At 41.4% G+C, this 18,802-nt stretch overlaps 1 non-coding gene and 2 pseudogenes across 1 annotated transcript; all 3 read left to right on the plus strand.

Moving 5' to 3' along the window:
* Positions 1-986: 986 nt before the first annotated feature.
* LOC101787955 (large ribosomal subunit protein eL31-like) lies at positions 987-4,058 on the plus strand (annotated as a pseudogene).
* LOC111757839 (U6 spliceosomal RNA) lies at positions 1,949-2,053 on the plus strand. The gene has a single exon (XR_002792105.1). It is a non-coding gene; the product is annotated as a U6 spliceosomal RNA (small nuclear RNA).
* Positions 4,059-12,668: 8,610 nt separating the features above from the next.
* Positions 12,669-18,802, plus strand: part of LOC100721905 (serine/threonine-protein kinase 24-like) — a 29,125-nt pseudogene continuing 22,991 nt past the window's right edge.

An 18,802-nucleotide genomic window follows, 5' to 3' on the forward strand; every position in this document is an offset into this window, starting at 1 on the left:
ATATAGAATGTGACATTTTAAAAAATTATTAAGTGAGTTAAGTTTTCAGGATATGATAGGCACACAAAAATCAGTTGTGCTTCTGTGTACTACCAATGTACATACACCTAGGTGCTGGATTTTAAAATTTAATATGTAAAGTTGCTAAACAAAGAGAGAAAGGTATAAATATATCCAAACGTGTAGTAGACCTGCATTCAGAGAAGTATAAAATTCTGATGAACTGAGTCAATACAGTAAAGATGGGGCCAGGGGTTTAGCTCAGCAGCTAAGCACCTGCCTGGCAAGTGTGCAGGCATGAGTTTGATCCTCAGTACAAAAGAAAAAAAAAAAAACAGATATAGATACAGATGTCAGTTTCCCCAAAAATGGATATACAAGTTTAACACGGTTATTATCGAAATCCAAGCAAAATTTTTGTGGATACAGGCAATCTTATTCTAAAATTTATATGATAAATCAAAGAAATTAGAATAGCTCGTTATTTTTAAAAACAAGAATAAGGTGAGAGAAACCTATCTGTCTGATTTCAAGACTTACTTTATAGCTACAGTAACAAAGATTGTGATTTTGGCAGAGGGATAGACAAATTAGATCAATGGAGAAGAATAGAGAATCCAAAAACAGACCGTATAAAAATACTCAGCTGACTTTTAGCAAACGTGTAAAGGGTTTCAACAAATGGTGCTAAGCAACTGGATCTCCATAGACAAAGAAAAGGAAGGAGGAAGAAGGGCGAGAGAAGAGAAGGGAGAAGTAGAATAATTTAACCCTAAACCTTACATCTATGGAGGGAGATTGAAAACTACAATGGATGGGCAAATGTTCAAAAAGTGATGACAACAAAACATTATTACAATAAAAGACACGTGGCTTTCAGTTCCCCTTAAAACATGCTCTCTCACTTTGAACACACTTAGCCCATTGCTCTTGCCACGTTCTGAAGCTGTCCTAGAAGTCCTCTTTCGTGTCTATAAATCGGAAGCATGGTAAGTGGTAAGTCAACCAGCAGCAACGCGGGCCTTAGAAATGTTAGAGCGCGTCCTCATGCACCGTTCACCAGGCCTGGCACCGTGCAACTTCCAGCTGCTCCTCAAGGCCCAAATCATGAAAGACAAATGTTTTGAATTGATTTAGGACATCGAGGTAGCCATGACAGTGTAAATAAAAACACTCAGAAAGGAGGATTTCCACGGCTGGCTCAAGAGTGGCGAGAACAGTGGGATGGGTTTGGCTGAAGAGAGGGGAATACTTTGAGGGGATTAATGGTAAGGCATCTCTTACTATAATGATTTTTAAACACGATGTATTTTTCACTTACATGTCATATACAAAATTTAGCTAAAAATGGATCACAGTCCTAACTGTAAAATGTAAAACCATAAAATCTTTTGAAAAAGAAAACTAGAAAATCTTCACTTTCTAGAGCTAGGCAAAGAATTCTTCGGCTTGACACCAAAACTGTAATTCATAAAAGGGAATATTGATAAGTTGGATTGTATTAAAATATTTTTTCCTCTGTGAAAGACTTTGTTAATCAGCTGAAAAGACATGCCACAGATTAGGAGAAATGTAAAACACGTACCCAACAGGAATAGTATCAAAAATAATTTTTAATAGTTTTATATATATATGAAGCTAGCATAACTTCTCAAATTCATGATACTAAGAAGCCTGACTCAAAGTGTTATATTTTGCATGGTTTCACTTATATGACTTTCTAAAAAGACAAAACTCTAAGGAGAAACAGTAAGTTGTTACTGTGCATGCAACTAAGAGGCATAGGAGAATCTGAGGGGAGATGATAGAACTATATTACGTATTAATTGGAATAAGAGTGGATACCTGCTTGTATGCACTTCTCAAAATTCATAGAAATATATGCCTAAAGAGTATATCTTATCATATATAAAATTTACCATAATAGGCCTACCTTTTAAAAAATTTCGTGCTCACTTAAGCAGCACATATACTAAAATTGGAATGATACAAAGAAAATTAGCATGGCCCCTGTGCAAGGATAATAGTGTCTTAATATACACTCCAATTAGAAAATAAGCCAAAAAAATTAAGAGACATTTCACTAAAGAGGATATGCAGATGGGAAACAATTACATGCAAGCAACATTAGCCATTAGGGAAATGCAAATTATAACTATGCTAAGATATCAGTGCACACTACTGAAACGGCTGAAATAGAAAATAACAGCAAGACCAAATGCTGCTCAAGATGAAGTGATGATACCCCTATATTGCTGGTGGGAATGTAAATGGTATTTGCTCTAGCAATCAATTTGGAGCTTTAAAAAAGAAAAATTAAACATACAACAATAATATGATCCAGCAACCATACTCCTGGGCATTTACCCAAGAAAACTTAAAACTTGTGTTTACATACAAGAAAATATATACATGACTGCTTATAGCAGCTCTGTTCGTAATAAAGCCACACTGGAAACAACTAGCTGCCTTCTGTAGGTTATTGGTTAAATCATGATATACTGCTATTGCAAGAAATGTCTCAGCAATTGAAGGATCAACAGCAAACTGGATGAATTTCTGGAGAATTCTACTGTGAAAAAACGCCAATCCCAAAAAATTATATATTGTGTGATTCCAATAGGAAATGACAAAATTTTACAAATAAAAAGAAGATGAGTGATTACCAAAGATTAAGGGCAGGGAGGATGAGGAAGTGGAAATGGCTTCCACAGGGACCCTGTGCTGTAGCAAGCACTGTGACTTGACTGTTTCAATGTCAAGGTTGGGGTTTGGATATTCTACTATAATTTTGCAAGAAACTGGATACAAAGTACACAAGACCCCTCTATATTGCTTCATACAAGTGCAGATGTGAATCTACAATTATCTTAGAATAAAAGTTTAATTAAAAAGGAATAACAATATGTGTTCACAGCAATTATATGGGAGGGGGTGGGATCAACCTAAATGCTAAGTGTTTGTGGGTAGAAGAATGACTGCCTAGAACAGAACGTCGCGTGCATGTATATTTGATCTGAAAAGCTGTGCTGGAGAACTCTGCATGCAGCACAGTACAATTAAACTGTACATACAGTGTGGCTCATGTGTAAATACCTATGCCATGAATTTTCAGTAGTGGCAATATTGTCCTCAAGGGATCGATAATTGGTTCTTGGTGGGCTAAAAGCTTTCATTTTTCTTAAAGCCAATGCAGCTCTACAAAGAGCACATCAACCATATAGAATGTATTTGTACTTCATGGATAGAGGGACAAATGACTAGGGAGAAAATATTTTAAAAGATTTGGGGGAGCAATAGGGCAAAAAATTTACCCCTGGCCTAGACCAAAATTGCTCACATGTTGGGCTAGATAATTCCTCATAGCAGAGGCCGTGCTGTGTGTTGTAGGGTGTTGAGAACCATCTACTCATTAAATGTAAGTGCATCATTCTCCGACATGATGACCAAAAGCCCTCCAGACATTTCCACATGGCCCTATTGGGTGCAGTGTGGGGGTGTGGGCTGCAAACAGCAATCACCGGAAGTGAAATTGCTAGGCAAAGAGCTGGAAATCATACTCTGAGCCCCGGCAGCCGGGTGAGCTGTACATCAAAAGTGATGGATCCTTAGCGCTTTCATTTTTGACACAAAGAATATATTTGGAGCTGATGTCATTAAAAATTCATTTTTCAAAACTGACTCTTGGCTTTCCAACTTGGGCCCTGCAGAATGGCTCCCACAAAGAAGGGGCGAGAAGAAGAAGGGTTATTCTGCCATCAAAGAGATGACCCAAGAATACACAATCAACATTCCCAAGCAGACTTATGGAATGGGCTTAAGAAGATCCTGAAATCTGTCATGAAGGAGATGGGGACTCTGGATGTGTGCACTGACACCAGGTTCAACAAAGTTATTTGAGCAGAAGAATAAGGAATGTCCCATATCATATCCATGTAAGTTTGCCCAGAAAATGTAGAGAATGAAGATTCACCAAACAAGCTGTATGCTTTTGTAACCTCTATGTCCCTGATACCCCATTCAAAAGTCTCCAGACAATAGACATGGATGAGAACTAACTTTCAAATAAAGTTACAAAACAACCACACACACACACACACACACACACACACACACACACACACACATACAAAGACTCTCACTAGGAAATGTAGCCCTGAATGGGGCAAGAGACTTGGCCAGCCCCTGGCATCTAACGCCCTAATAGCTCCCCCTGCTTGCCCTAGGCCCATGATCAGTCCCCTCATCTCCAAGGAGTCCTTTGTTTCCCCTCCTCTTGCACATAACCCCCCACCCTGATGATCTCCACCTCTGCCTTCAGGCTTCATGTTGCCATGCGCCTTGGCAATGAAAGGAATGTGCTCCTGGACCCGGAAAATTCTCACTCACTCTGAACTGCATAGCCCCACCCTTCAGGAAGATCTTGTCATCTCTTGCCAGTATTTACTTACTTTTTAAATTAGATTTTAGTGGTACATGTTAGATATACATAATGATCACATTCATCATAGAGAATTTGGGCCTATACATAATATATTTCCCCCATGCCTCCTAACCTCCCCTTAACCCCTCCTCCCCTCCCTGTTTACAAAGTTTTGTTTCTATATTTTCCTTCTTTTCTCATTTTTTTACTTTTCCCTTCTTTCATTTCCCTCTCCTTCTGTCTTATTCCTCTCCCCACTTGAGCATTTTTCTTCTATTTCAAAATATATTTTGGTCCTTATTTATACTTTCAGTTTCTCACACCAGAGATGTATGTCTAATTTATTTCACTTAAGAGTATGGCCTCAAAGTGCATCCATTTTCCTAGAAATGTCTTAAATGCATCCTTTTTTGTCTTGGCAGCTTTTAAACAGCTCTGGACTGTGATTCCACAGAAATAATGTCCTTCGCACAGAGGCTCACACCTTCATAGCTATTTGCAGAGCCTGGTGGATATTTGCTTCCACATCCTTCCCGCCATCCCTGCCCAAACCCTGGCTCCCTGCTAGACTCCTTTGCCCTCTGAATTCTGGTAGACTCAGTAGATATCAGGCTAACCATAGATGGAACCAAGAGTAGGGCATTTATCTCTCCACCTCCTCCTTGCTGGGCCTCCATTTTTGCTACTTTTTTCTTGCTGAGACAAAATATGTAACACCTAAGTTAAAGCAGAAAAGGCTTAATTTGGTTTATAATTTGTAGAGGTTTCTGCCCATAATTGGTGGCTCCAAGGCATGATGGCATGGCAGAGGGGCATCACAGAAGAGAACAGTTCATTGTGGGCAGAAGATAGAAGGTCGAATGCACCAAGCTACAAACCAACAGCAGTTTCTTTCTGCCCAGCTTCTATTCTATTTGGGCTACCCCATTTAAGGTGGGCACCAACCCACTGTGGGCTAATTTAGTAATCACACACTCTTAAAACCCCAGCATCATTTTCTAGATCTAGACACCTCTGAAAAATCCCCATCTATGACAGCATGAGGTTTGGGGGGAGCATCTAGACATAAACCATAACAGACCCCCTTTGGCAGCCTACTTCTTCCTAAAACCAAATCTTCTAAAGACACCTTCACTTCTCAGTCACAGCCTTGACAGAATTCCAGTAACTGTTCCTTCCTCTTGTCTTTTGAATCTCACCCTTTTTGGGATTTTATGGAATTTTCATTATGCAAGCATGATTAATTAAATCACTGACCACTGATGATCAGCACAACCTGCAGCCCTCTCGTTTCCCCCAAAATGAGTATATGGGGCTAAAAGCTCAACCTAGTCACGTGACTTGTTCCCCTAGCAAGTTGTCCACGAGCCTCCAGGAGTTACCTGATTACAGCAGAAGATGTTCCTATCATTCAAGAAAGGAGGTCTGTGTCAGAAACTAGGATCAAAGGCCAAATATTAGAATTTAAGGTTCTTCTAGCACCTCTGCCTACAACAGCTTTGGAAGCTCTGTGTCAAGAAGAGAGTGGAATGCAGAGATGAATGTATTTATTTCTTACTTTATCACAAAGTCACAATCACACAATGTCCATAACTAGTCTGTGAGGCAGGGATAATTGTATGAATAAAATGAGGCTCAGAAGAATGAGGTCACTTGCTCAGGAACACAGTCAGGAAGTGACAAAGCCAAGATTCAATCCCAGGGCCCTCAGCCTTTGAGCTTGCAATTCTGATACAGGGGAATGTGGCTGGTTGACTCCAGGACCCCAAGGTCCAACACGGATCCAGCTAGGATTCTCTCCAGGAAGCTCTCCTGTCCCAAGGCCACCCCCATTCTCCTTCCCCATCCCTCATGACCCTCTTTTCCCACTGCACCTAACTTTGGTACACTTCACTTTAGGCCACAACTCACTTCACTGCATGCCCTGGGTCACTGAGGAGATCTGGCTTGCTTGGGGAAGGCCCAGGGAGTCACCTGGCCCTACCTACACCCCATATTTACCTCTTCAGCAGGTAGAAGCTTGTAAGTCTGCAGGTTTCTGCTGAAAGGAAAATCACCGGGCTTGTGAAGAAGAGCCTGAGGCACTGGCTGTTCTTGGATTTCCTTCCCATGGTGCAGCAAAGAGCACTGGCTGGGAGATACAAGGTCCACAGTCCCAGCCCAGAATGTTACACTGAACACATCCCCTGTAAGCCTTGTCCAGCAGATGCTCTCAGGGCTTTTTGCTGGATGACAGCAATGAGCAAATGGAGTGTCATGTAACTAAACTGCAGTCATCACTGTCCCTCCCTCATCTGACCTTGCTCACTTTCTCAAACATTTCTGCAGACTGATTGAATTTAGCCATTTCTGTGAGGGTTGCCAAATGCGCCCCACCCCCTTTTGGCATACTAGAAAATTGAGTGTAGAGAGCTTAAGAGTCCTGCCTGGAGGTTACACAGCAGGACACAGACAGAACAGGGCTCAGAACCCTGGAAGTCTCTGCCACTCCCCCCACCCCAGGCCTCACTCCCCCACGTGCAGCACTATCTCAGCGCCACTGGGTGGCTTTGTTGTGGAAGCAGTAAGCTTTATTTATTTCCTTCCTTATTTATGCAGAGCATGTTTGGAACAGAGCCCTTGGTGATTAAAGCGCCTCGGGACAGAAAAGCCAACTGAAACATTAGTGAAAATGCAAAAAGAAAAGCAAAACAACAGCATGGGGGGGGGGGGATAGCTCAAGGCAAAAGCCCAGAAGTATGACTACAGGCTTCACTTTGTCCCCAGCTTGAGAGGTGGCTCTTCACTTTGGTCTCTGCCCTAGTTCTGGATTCTAGCCACACCAGGACTAGACCAATCATCATTATCATTATTAACTAACAGCATTATCCCTGGCCATTTTGGATTAAAGCATACCAGGTTTACCTCCCAGTTCTGCCAGTTCTGGGTGTGTGACTTGGATAGGTAAACACCTCTCTGAGCCCCCGAGCACTGATGTGTCTTGGGTAGCTAAAAGTATGCAGAATGGTGCAAGTGAAGCTATAAACTGAAGACCTGGTACATGGCAGTTCTAGTAAACAATAGGCTTATGTTTTTCCTTTACATTCTAGAAAGTTCTGTCCCTTACATTTAGGAGAGAGAATTAAGACAGGCTCTAGACTTGGTGGCTGAAAACACAACTCAGCTCCAATGATGACTGACCTTGTGATTAGGCAGTGTGTTAGACAGCTTCTCATCACTGTGACAACATTCCTGAGAATTAAAGGTTGAAAGAAGAAGGGTGTGTTTAGGCTTGTAGTTTCAGATGGTTCAGTCCATGGTCACTTGAGTCCATTGGTTCTGGGCTTGAAAGGAGGTAGAATAATGGCAGGGAGAATCTAGTAGAACAAAGAATCTCATCTCATGGTAGCTAGGAAGCAGAAAGAGAGGGAAAGAGCCAGAAGAAGGGGCCAAGGACAAACTATAACCTTCACAGCCACATCCTCATGACCTGCTTCATGACATTAGTTCCTACCACTTATTAGGAACTTATTAGTTCCTTATTAGTTCCTAATAAGTCCATTGAACTATGAACTTATCAATGGATTAATCCATAAAAATCAGAGCTGTCATGAGCAAGCTCCTCCCAAAAACCCCACTTCTGAACTCTGCTTTACTGGAGACCAGTCCTGAACACATGAGCCTTTTGGTGGACGTTTTCTATCCAATCTAAATAAGGAGAAAGTTCTATAGCCTGTTAAAGGCCCCTCTAGCACATCTTTTAGATGAAATTACTAATAACGTCTACCTCAGAGGGTTTGTGAGCTTTCAGTTGTATGATACAAGCAAGAGGTTTGTCACAGTACCTACCTCAGAACAAGTGCTCCTAGACTGTTCTTAATACTTCCCCTCTTTGTAACAAATCTCCTTGGGAATAAGGATGAGCACTATTGATTCCACTCTACAGATGATGGGTGCCAGGGTCGGGAGATGAAATGGCTTCACCAAACGCCCATAGCCAGGAAATGGCAGAGCTCAGACCTCCAAACTGGGCTCCTGCTCTGGGTTGGATGTGTCCCCTCCAAAATCCAAGTGTGGCCAATGGGATGGTAGTGGAAGGTGTGGCCTTTGAAGCAGTTAGGCCATGACAGCTCCTTCCTTGTGACTGGAGTCAGATACCCATACAAGGTCTTGATGGAGGGACTATGGCCTCTCTTTGCTTTTCTGCCTTCCTCCACGTGAGAATACAGCATTCTTCCCTCCTGGAAGCTCCAGCATCAGGGAATAGCACTCGCTAGAAAATTTCATCCTGAATCTCTGTCCTGATTTATGTTGGTGGCCCCCAAGCCTCATGCCCTTGCATTATGCATTTGTGATTGGTTCATTGTCTAGTGCTTGGACAGAGAGTGAGTGCTACACCAGCCTAGGGGTGAAGCAAGATGTGATGTAATGGTAAGAAAAAGCCATGTCTCTCTCTCTTGCCCGTTTCCACCTTGCTGTTTGCAGCTGCCATAAACTGCGGCCCCGCCATGCCACCCTGCCTTGGAGCCAACTAAATATAAACTAAAACCTCCAAAAATTATAAAAAATAAATAAACCTTTCCTTTCCCAACTTTGGGCATCAGTTATTTTGTCTCAGCAATGAGTAAAAGATAATTAAGACAATCTCACAAACAGAAAATAAAAGAAAGAAAAGAATCCCTGTTCTTTATAAGTTAACCTATCTTATCTACTTTGTTACAGCAGCACAAATGGACTAAAAGACTTCCTGCCTTTTAACACAGTGCTCTTTTTTATTGCAGAAGTCCCAGACTTGATATCCAACACACCTGCAGCCTGAGTCAGCTCTCCCCAAATGAAACAGACTAAAGACATTTGGGGTTTAAAAAAATGCACAGCCCACAACTTCAGACTGGTCTGCTTTCAAACCCTCTTCCTAGCTGTGGGACCTTGGGAGGGACACTCAGCCTCTCTGTGCTTTAACTTCACTAACTTTGTGGCAATAATTAGCCTTAGCCCTCAGGGTTGATGTGAGCAAAAAAAAAATGATCCTGGGTATAAAAGTGCCTGGCATATTCAAAAAACACAGCAGATTCTCAGGAAATGTTCTCTCTCTTTCCCTGTCCCCATCAGTGTATCTGTCATCACCTCCCCTGGGCTTCTGGCACCAGCTTCATTCCCAGCCAGAGGGACCTGATTGACTGGCAGGCCCTGGCATTCCAGCTGACAAAGAAGCTTCCTCTCCACCAGGCTGCCCCAGCCTCCAGGCACCTGCCCTGGCCACTTCCCATCACCTGTACAAGCCAGTTAAAGACATCGCAAGGGGAGCAAGGACCAGTCCAGACCAGACCCACCAAGGTCTTCCTTCAACCCACCCACTCATTCTGGCTCCTTCTCCTTCCTGCCCCTGAAACTCCCCTGAGACTGTCAAATAAGCAGTCCTGCGGCCTCTGGTTTTCTTCACAATGCCAGAAAAGGACAAGATGATTTACTCTCTACAAACTGAATGCTTTCTTACTGCACTGAAAAAAATGCATTCAGGGGCACTGAGAAGACAAAGCTGAATGAAACACAGCTCTGCCTTGGGGATTTCAAGAGAAAAAGGAGGCATCAACAGAAATGTACGAAACAATAGAATCCCCAACAATAAATAAGAATCACAACAGCTGCTGTTTATTCAGCATTTCACATATGCTCCTGTTTAAGAGCCCAGTTTAGGTTCAAAGAGCTCGAGAAACTGACTGCAGGTACACAGCCAGTGCTGGCTGTGTTGAAACTCAGTCCCAAGCTTTTCTGGTCTCAAATCTTGGGCTCTTTACATTTCATTCAGTTTGTCTCAGATAGGAATGTCCAAAACATAAAAGGTAAAACATGAAGACCATAAATGACAGAGTGAATTACTTTGGAAAAAAATTCTCATGAGCTAAATATGAAGAAATGCTTTTTATATGCACATCTCCGTATTCTACCTCTGTATACCTATATGTGTATGTCCCCATTTCTGTCTATAATATTCACATTTACATGTCTGTCTATCATCTGATGTTCCCTAGCCTCCCAAAACAAACTGCCACACCACTCTTCACTCTGTAGGGCAAAGTGGTCCCTAGCAGCCATGAAGCATTGAATCCAGAGCCCTGTGAGGACACCAAACTCTTGGATACTCAAATTCCTTATATAAAATGGCATAATATTTGCATAGGACCTACATACATCCTTCTGTGTACTTTAAATCTCTGGATGACTTATAATACCTAACACAATGTACTGCTGGGCAAGCAGTTGATAGACTGTATTGTTTAGGGAATAATGTTAAGCAAAAATCTGTACAGATCCAGTACAGATGCAATTTTTAAAATATTTCTGACACACACTTGTTTGAATCCATGGGGGTGGATTTGCAGGGCTGACTGTAATTATAATTGCATTCACACATTGGATTACAGAGTCGACTGGTTAATCAAAACGTCAGGTAAAGGAGGAAATAATTTAAATAAAGAACCACACATTTCCTAAACACCTTATTTTAAGTTGAAGCATTTAAATATGCATGTATGCAAACAATTTTAGAAACCATTCTGTGGCCTTTGAGAGAGTTTTATGATGAAATTCTGCCTTCTCTTTTTATATAAACCATTGCCATAATACATCCAATATTATGCTTCAGGCAGCCTTAAAGTCGAACAAAAAAAGCAACCTGAGCAGAATCCACTGGGATTTTTATGGGGTTTTTTTTCTCCCCTAACATCTTACAAGTCTCTCACCCTCAAATAATTGGTCCAAAATTATTTTTTCAGCAACTGACCTCCACAGTCTTCCCAGACACGCAACTTGGCTCTCATAAAAAATAGAACTTTCTGTTCTAAATTCCGTAATGAGCTCACTATTGTAATTATGTTAGTTAAACATGTTGCAAACTGATGAAGTATGAGGGCAAACAGAAACTGTGCTTCTTCCTATGAAAGCAAAGTTGAAGGTTTTGGAAACACTGTACATATGATTTGTCTTTCAGTGACAAACACAACAGATTCCTGCTAAACTGCAACTGACTGTAGTAGGAGGCACGAGTTATTTCTACTGGAGGCCTTGGTACTGGCCTTGGTGTCCAGCTAGCCAGCAGCAGTAGGCAACAGGTCTGAATATGAGAAGGCATAGTCCTGTGAGACAGCTACATGCAGGCCAGGCAGGTGACTGTACTTGTGTTGTATTTCTGACCCTTTGTGGAGCAGAGACCTGTTTATGTCCTGGCCCACTCCTCATCCTCTTTCTTATGCTCAGTTGTAGGCAGTGTTTTCAAGGAGAATAAGACCACACAGGACATATAATTTATAATATTTATAATGATCACCCAAAGAAAATACCCACGCTGTCTAAAGACCTACAGAATCCAGCCAAGAGCCTGGATCTATGGCAATATCCTGCATTTCAACTGAAGACCTAGGGCCCATGACAATGCCTCCCATGAGTCCAACTGGAGGTCTAGAGCCCACAACAAGGACTCAGGCAAGTCTATTTCATGGATCTGCACTGGGAAGGCCCCAAGATCAGTGGTGAAAGTTAGAAAGTCTGTGCCAGCAGGGTGAAGGATCTATACTGGTAGGTTGAGGATTCAACCTAAGAAATGATCTCAAAATAAGGACCAGAGCTCCCCCAAAAAGTACTACAGCCATCCTCAGCGACAATAAGGTCCTGAGCTCCTCTGATCCTGTGAACAGCTGAATTCATATTAGGAAACCAGTGTGACAACCTTTTCCTGGAGATTGAACAGCACACACATTCCCCTCCAGAGCCAGCAAACAATGCTCTAAATAAGGACCAGTGCTCCCCCTAAGTGAACTGTAGCCATTCTCAGCGATAAGGTCCCGAGCTCCTCTGATGATAACAGTCGAGTTCATATCAGGAAAGTCAGCATGACAAGCTCCTCCAGGATAACCAAGAGGTCCAAACAACCAAAGCTCCAAACAACAGCACCACTTAGGGGACCCCACAGTGCCACTCTCTTCTTCTCTACTCATTTTCACGCTGGCAACAGTCCTCAGGTGGACCCTCTGAACCATGCTGACTCAGTTCAGCCAGTGTTTAAGTTGGTCATCAGTTTTCAATCCAGTTTTAACAAATGAGATCCTACAACGCTGAGCAGAATACTTTTACTCACGAACATCATCACCATACCAGGAAAAGGTCAAGTCATTGTTGCAGCCATGTTTCTCTTCTCACGTTGCTCATTCTTAATACTATCTGGCTGGCAGTGGGTACAAAAAGTTGTAAGATCTTACAATTTGAAGGCATGGCAAAGGAGAAGAACATGGTAGAATATGAGGCTGGGAAAGTAGGCCAGCATCAGTCTGGGAAGAGCTTGGGTACCCAGCTGACACTTAGACTATATCCTACAAGGTCTAATAGAGGCTGAATCTATGTCAAAGAAATGATTCTCAGGCAGTTGATATGGAGACTGGATCGAGGGGAACAGAGTAGGGAGCCCAGTGAGAAGGCTGCTGCAGCCACCCAAGCAAGCGATAAAGCAGACTAACAATACAGGAAGCTAACGTAAGGGGAGGGAGAGAGAGTGCCACCCACTATAAGATCTAACAATGGATGAGATATGAGGTATGAGGAATGGAGAATGGAGAGGAAAAGTCCCTGATAATGCCCAGATTTCAGGCTTGGCTAGCTGGTTCCATCCAGTTAGACAGGGAAGACAGAAGCCAGAGCAGCTTTGGGATCGGGAAGAGGGGGCCTCCACATGTGTCACTAGAGCTCATGTTACCTGTGAGGCACCAAGAGAGGGAACTGCAGGGGCCTGGAGATGGTCACACCGACTGGGGAGATGGCATCTTATAAATGGAGCTATTTCTGTGACTTGAATCAGTTGAAAATTATCCGCAGCCCTGAAGACTTCTGATTGTTCTTCTTCAATTCAATAAGGACCAAAATGTAAAATAGAAACTGTGAAAAAATGTTCAGATGGGAGAGGGAACTGGGGAGAGAGAGGAGGAGGAGGAAAGGAAGGAAGGGGAAAGAAAAAATGAGAAGACAAAAATGGAAACAAAGCTTTGTCAATAAGGAGAGGATGAAGGGCTACAGGGAGTATAGGGGAAGGGAAAAGAAGAATCAAGTTATATCATGTACAGATACAAGTTCCCTATGATGAATGTGATCATTACGTGTACCTAAAATGTACCAATAAACTTAATTAATAAAAAAAATTGGCAGCAAAAAAGTAGAATGGAAAAAGCCATAGGTTTGAGGTAATCCAGATCTGGGTAGAAGTTCCCGGCTCTACAGATAGGTATCCTGTATGGTTTTTGATGTGGAATTTAGTTTTCTTTCCTCATCTGGGGATCTGAAACAATAACACATTCATCATGCACTATAAAGAGCTTCAAGAGAGATCGTAGATGTAAAGCACCCAGCTAGTGCCTGACATAGAGCCAGTGTTCTATAAAGGGTGTTAACTTTTATTCCTAATCTATAAAGTGCCGTCCATTATTTTATTAATCCAACAAAAAACCAGAGTTGTAATTCTAGAGTGAAGTTTAATAACTTGAAGGGATTTGAGAAACAGATATTTATTTATCCCATTTCAACAAGACTTCACTGGAATCTCCTGGGTATAATAGATCCTGGGAATTTAGGAAGAGTTTCCAGATTTTAATGTTTTCCTCTGCTACACAAACACACACAGAGAGTCATATGAATAATGATGATTATCAAAAGGAGTTTCCTCAGTTTCACAGGAGCGCTTTCTGCATTGTGCACAGGGCACACAAAGGGCTCGTGCCAATCCCAGGCCGTGGAGGCTCTGAACCCAGTGCTGGGCATCATTGAGTCTTCAATGAGCTTCTTTACCAGAAACCAGTGTCCACCCCCACCTCAGGCTCCCTGCCCACATGCAAGACTGCCAGCCCATCTGTGTCCTTGAAAGCATGCTGGGATCTCGACTCAGGCAGCAGCTGGTCCACTACCTGTGCCCCCAGTTTGGCACCCGTCCAACCCCAAGGTAGTGAGAACAGAGAATAAAATTGAGAGCTGGGAAGGAACGTGGAATCCATCCAAGGCGTGAGGTGTGCAACTCACTGGACCTGCAGCCAGAAAAGGCATTGATATTTTAGAAGTTTAGCTCTTCACCAGCTGCATGGGTCGAAGCATTTTTCACACTGACCCTCAGTTTCCTTTTCTGTGAGAAGTAGGTAACAGATGTCTACCTACAATAGGTAGGACAATTGTAAGGACTGCACAGAAAACACCATTAGAATTCTTGATGGGAAATGATAGACACCCATCCAGGGGCAAATTAAGTGACACAAACAAAAACAGTAAGATACTAAGAGATTTAGGGTTGTTGGGAAGTTTAAGAACAGACTTAACTTCAGACAGACAAAAAGACCAAACTCGGTGCACAAATATAATAAAAAATCTCTCCCTTTTTTATCTCTTTTCTCTTCTTCTTCTTCTTCTTCTTCTTCTTCTTCTTCTTCTTCTTCTTCTTCTTCTTATTCTTCTTCTTCTTCTTCTTCTTCTTCTTCTTCTTCTTCTTCTTCTTCTTCTTCCCTGTACCTCAGCTCTAATGAAGTCATCTGACTTTATTTTCAAATACACCTTTTCCTGAAAATGACAAGATGCCCATCAGTAGCTCTAAGCTTATATTCCTCCAAAAGAAAGGAAATTTTGTTTCTTTCCAAGTAGTCTGAATGCTGGCTTTAATTGGCGCTGACTGGACTATACTGCTGCTTGTTTATTCCTCCACAAATTAAGGTGTCTTGAGAGACACTGTATTCTCACTGGCTGATATGAGGTCATGCATCCATGTCTGGAATCCTGAATTCTAGATATGCTCAACTCCACACAGATAATGGGGACTGATAATAAAGGAATGTCCAAAGGAAAATTGGAATTCTGTAACAGATAAAAGACAGAATGGATACTACACAGATCAAAACAGTAGACTTCAATAAACCTGCACAGGGGTTAATTCCTGACAAATTACTCATCAAGGTCACCATCCTGTTATCACTGTCATCATAACTGTCACCATCACTATCATCATCCTCACACAAGTGAGTAATACATTGTACCTTTTTGTTTCTGTAATCTACTGCTCCTCCTAGGTATTACCATTCTGCACCCAGAAATGGAGTCTTTTTGGCACCGAGGCAGTGTTTCTAAAAGTCTGAGGCTCCCTTTCTTGCCCATTAAAGTTATCCAGTCTCTGCCTCACCTCTATTTTTCATCTGTGTTCTAAGACAGAACTTTTCCAGATGTGGCCTCTGTTCTCCTCAGTGTCCAGCTCCATCCATCCTCTGCTCTCTTTATCTCATAGCTGGAGTCTCTTGACCACAGCTCTTTAAAGACTCAGCTATGCTCCCATGGAGAAATCAGGAAATTTGGAGGAATTTAACCTTATTCTCCAAAGCTCACGACACATTCTGGCTGTGGCATTGGGAAATTTTGTCACTGGAATTTATCCTTGCCCTATATTTCAAGTCCCTATATGGCTACTTGTATTGAACACATTTATCTGCAAGCTTTGTTTGCAAATAGTAGAGAAGCTCACATAAACTGACTTTTAAAAAGTTAAAGAAATGCTTTGGCTATGAGCATAAAAGTACAGAAGTAGAATTCAGTAGCTTCAGGCAAAACTAAATCCAACAGCTTAATGACATCACTGAGGATCTGATTTCTTTCTCTCAGTTAACTCTATTTTCAGTTTTTACTTCATAAGGCTGTGTCTCTGACATTCTTAAATACCTCCAGATAGATCCCAGTGCTAACAATTCCTTTTGTGTCCGTAATAAAATAGCAGTTTCTGATACCACATTGTAGTATAACTGCAATAGATTGACCTTGATTGGACTAACATGGATCCCATCCTTGATTAGTTTAAGGGAACCATGATGATGTCAATCCTCAAAAAATCCAAAGATGATTCCCCAGTGTAAATGTGTAGTTATATCACCATGAAGGAGGGGAGACAGTCCAGGCCAGCAGTCAGAAGAGGTCCATTACCAGATACCTTTAACGATCATCCTCAAGTCGTACACGGAAGTCAACCCAAGCTTCAGCTATATTCTCTGAGAAACCTGTCCTCTCTTTTTATTTACACTCTCTTTTGGAAATGTGTGTTATTATTTGAAATTCTTCATTTTGTGACTGAATTAAGACTGTATCAGAGTTCTTTATATTATTCTTGCTATTTTGGTGTAAACCTGAAATTATTTCAGAAAAACATTTTAAATGAACTAATATATAATCTGTGATATCCATCCTTTGGATAGTTGGTAAGATTCATGTCATCTTGGTGCAGGGATAATGGAAAAGGAAGAAGATATTGGACAGGACTGGGATTTTGACTACACTGGCCTGGAAAGGAACTTTTGAGGTTTGTTTGGCCAGATGTGCAACAACAAATAGACTAATATATGCATCAAAGCTTCCAAACAATAACTAAAGGATGGAACCTCTAAAACTACACAGCTCAAAATTGCAGCCAAATCTGACATTACCAGAATCACAACTTCTGTAACAATTATCCTTAATATGGAATAAGGGTGTATTTTGAGGTGATGGAAAAGGACTGACCCACTTTCTCCTTTTCAAATAGAAAAGCTTACAGCAATTGTTCTATGCTCCCCCACCATTTAGGTTGGGAAGGTATATAACTTGTCTATTTAGTGCCCTTGTATTTAGATCAAATGGAATGGTACTCAAGGAACTGTACCCAAAGCCCCGCATCTGAGGACCATCGTCTACAGCTAAGTGGTTTACATGACAAGATCCGAGATCTTAAGCCTGTGTCTAATGAGCATAAGATGAGATTTGAGGAAAGTCTTAATAGAAATGAGTGTATTTTGCATATGTAAACATAAAGAATTCCAGAGAGTCATCAGTCCAGAGAGGAGACTATAGTGAGTTTTTCACTCATTTTTATTGGTTTTTATCACTTTTATAGATTATTGGGCTTCATTTTGGCAAATCTGTACACTCACATAACATGCTTTCATCCTTCTCCCACACCCCTGACACCCCCTTCCTCCGCCCTACTCCTACAGTGTCGTATTTGTGTGGGGAGGGGGCAGTGTCTGTAATATATCTTGCTCATATCCATCTCCTCACTACCTGTCCTTATACACGTCTTGTTCTTATTTCCTTCTTCTTATCTAGTAATAGTTTCCCTTCTACTTTCTTGTCATCATTTTTAGATTCTCTTTATTAGGAAAAACACATGGTTTTTGCCTGAGTCTGACTTCCTTTGCTCAACATGATGTTCCCCACATTTATCCATTTTCTTGTCAATAAAAGAATGTTGTTCTTCCTTGTGGTTCCATTGTGTATACATACCACATTTGCTTTATCCATTTATCTGTTGATGGGCCCCTAGGCTGGTTCCATATCTTGACTATTATGAATTGTGCTGCAATAAACATGAGTACGTATCACTTTAGCATGTGGACCTTTATCTTTTTGGGTATATATCAAGAAGTTATATAGCTGGGCGTGGTGGCTCATGCTTGTAATCCCAGCACTCCGGAGGCTGAGGTGGGAGGATCCTTGCAAGTTGCCTGGGCTACAAAGTGAGCTCAAGGCCAGCCTGAACTTCATAGCGAGACCCCATCTCAAAAACGACAAAAAAAAAAAAAAAAAGAAGTGATCTAGCTGGATCAAATTGTGGCTCTAGTTTTAGTTCTTGATGTATTCTGGGTATTCATCCTCTGCCAGAAAAGTTGCTGGTAAAGATTTTCTCCTGTTCTGAAGCCTGTGTATTCACCTTGCTATTGTTTCTCTTGCTATGTCAAAATGTTTAATTTGGGGTAGTCCCATTTGTTGATTTTTGCTCTTTTTTCTTATTCTGTTGGAGTCCTATTTAGGAAGTCTTTGTGCCTACATGTGCAAGTATTTTCCCTATTTTTTAGCAGTTTCAAAGCTTCACATTCTATACTTAGGGTTTGGTTCATTTTGAATTGTTTTTTGTACAAGGTAAGAGATAAGAGTCCAGATTCAGTCTTTTAAAAGTGAATATCCAGCTTTCCCAACACCATCCGGTGAAAACGCTATCTTTTCTCTACTGTATCTTTTCAGTGCTTCTGTCTGAAATGAGATGGCTGTAAATGCCTGGATTTGTTTCTATATCCCCTATTCTGTTCCATTTGTCTAAATGTCTATTTGGGCACCAGTATCATTGTTTTTGGTACTGTGGCTTTGTAGTATAACTTGATATCAGGTATTATGTTTCCATTTGAATTTTAAGATTGCTTTTTCTTGTTTGTAAAGATGGTCATGGTATTGTAATGGGGATTGCCCTGAATCTGTAGATCACTTTTGGTTATATTACCATTTTGGTAATATTCATTCTGACAGTCCATAAATATAGAAGTCCTGCCATCTTCTGGTGTCTTCTTCAGTTTCTTTCTTCAGTATTCTGAA

Source organism: Cavia porcellus, unplaced genomic scaffold (assembly GCF_034190915.1).
Source record: "Cavia porcellus strain 051 isolate PalLab524CR breed Dunkin Hartley unplaced genomic scaffold, mCavPor4.1 scaffold_19, whole genome shotgun sequence".
NCBI classification, from domain to species: domain Eukaryota; kingdom Metazoa; phylum Chordata; class Mammalia; order Rodentia; family Caviidae; genus Cavia; species Cavia porcellus.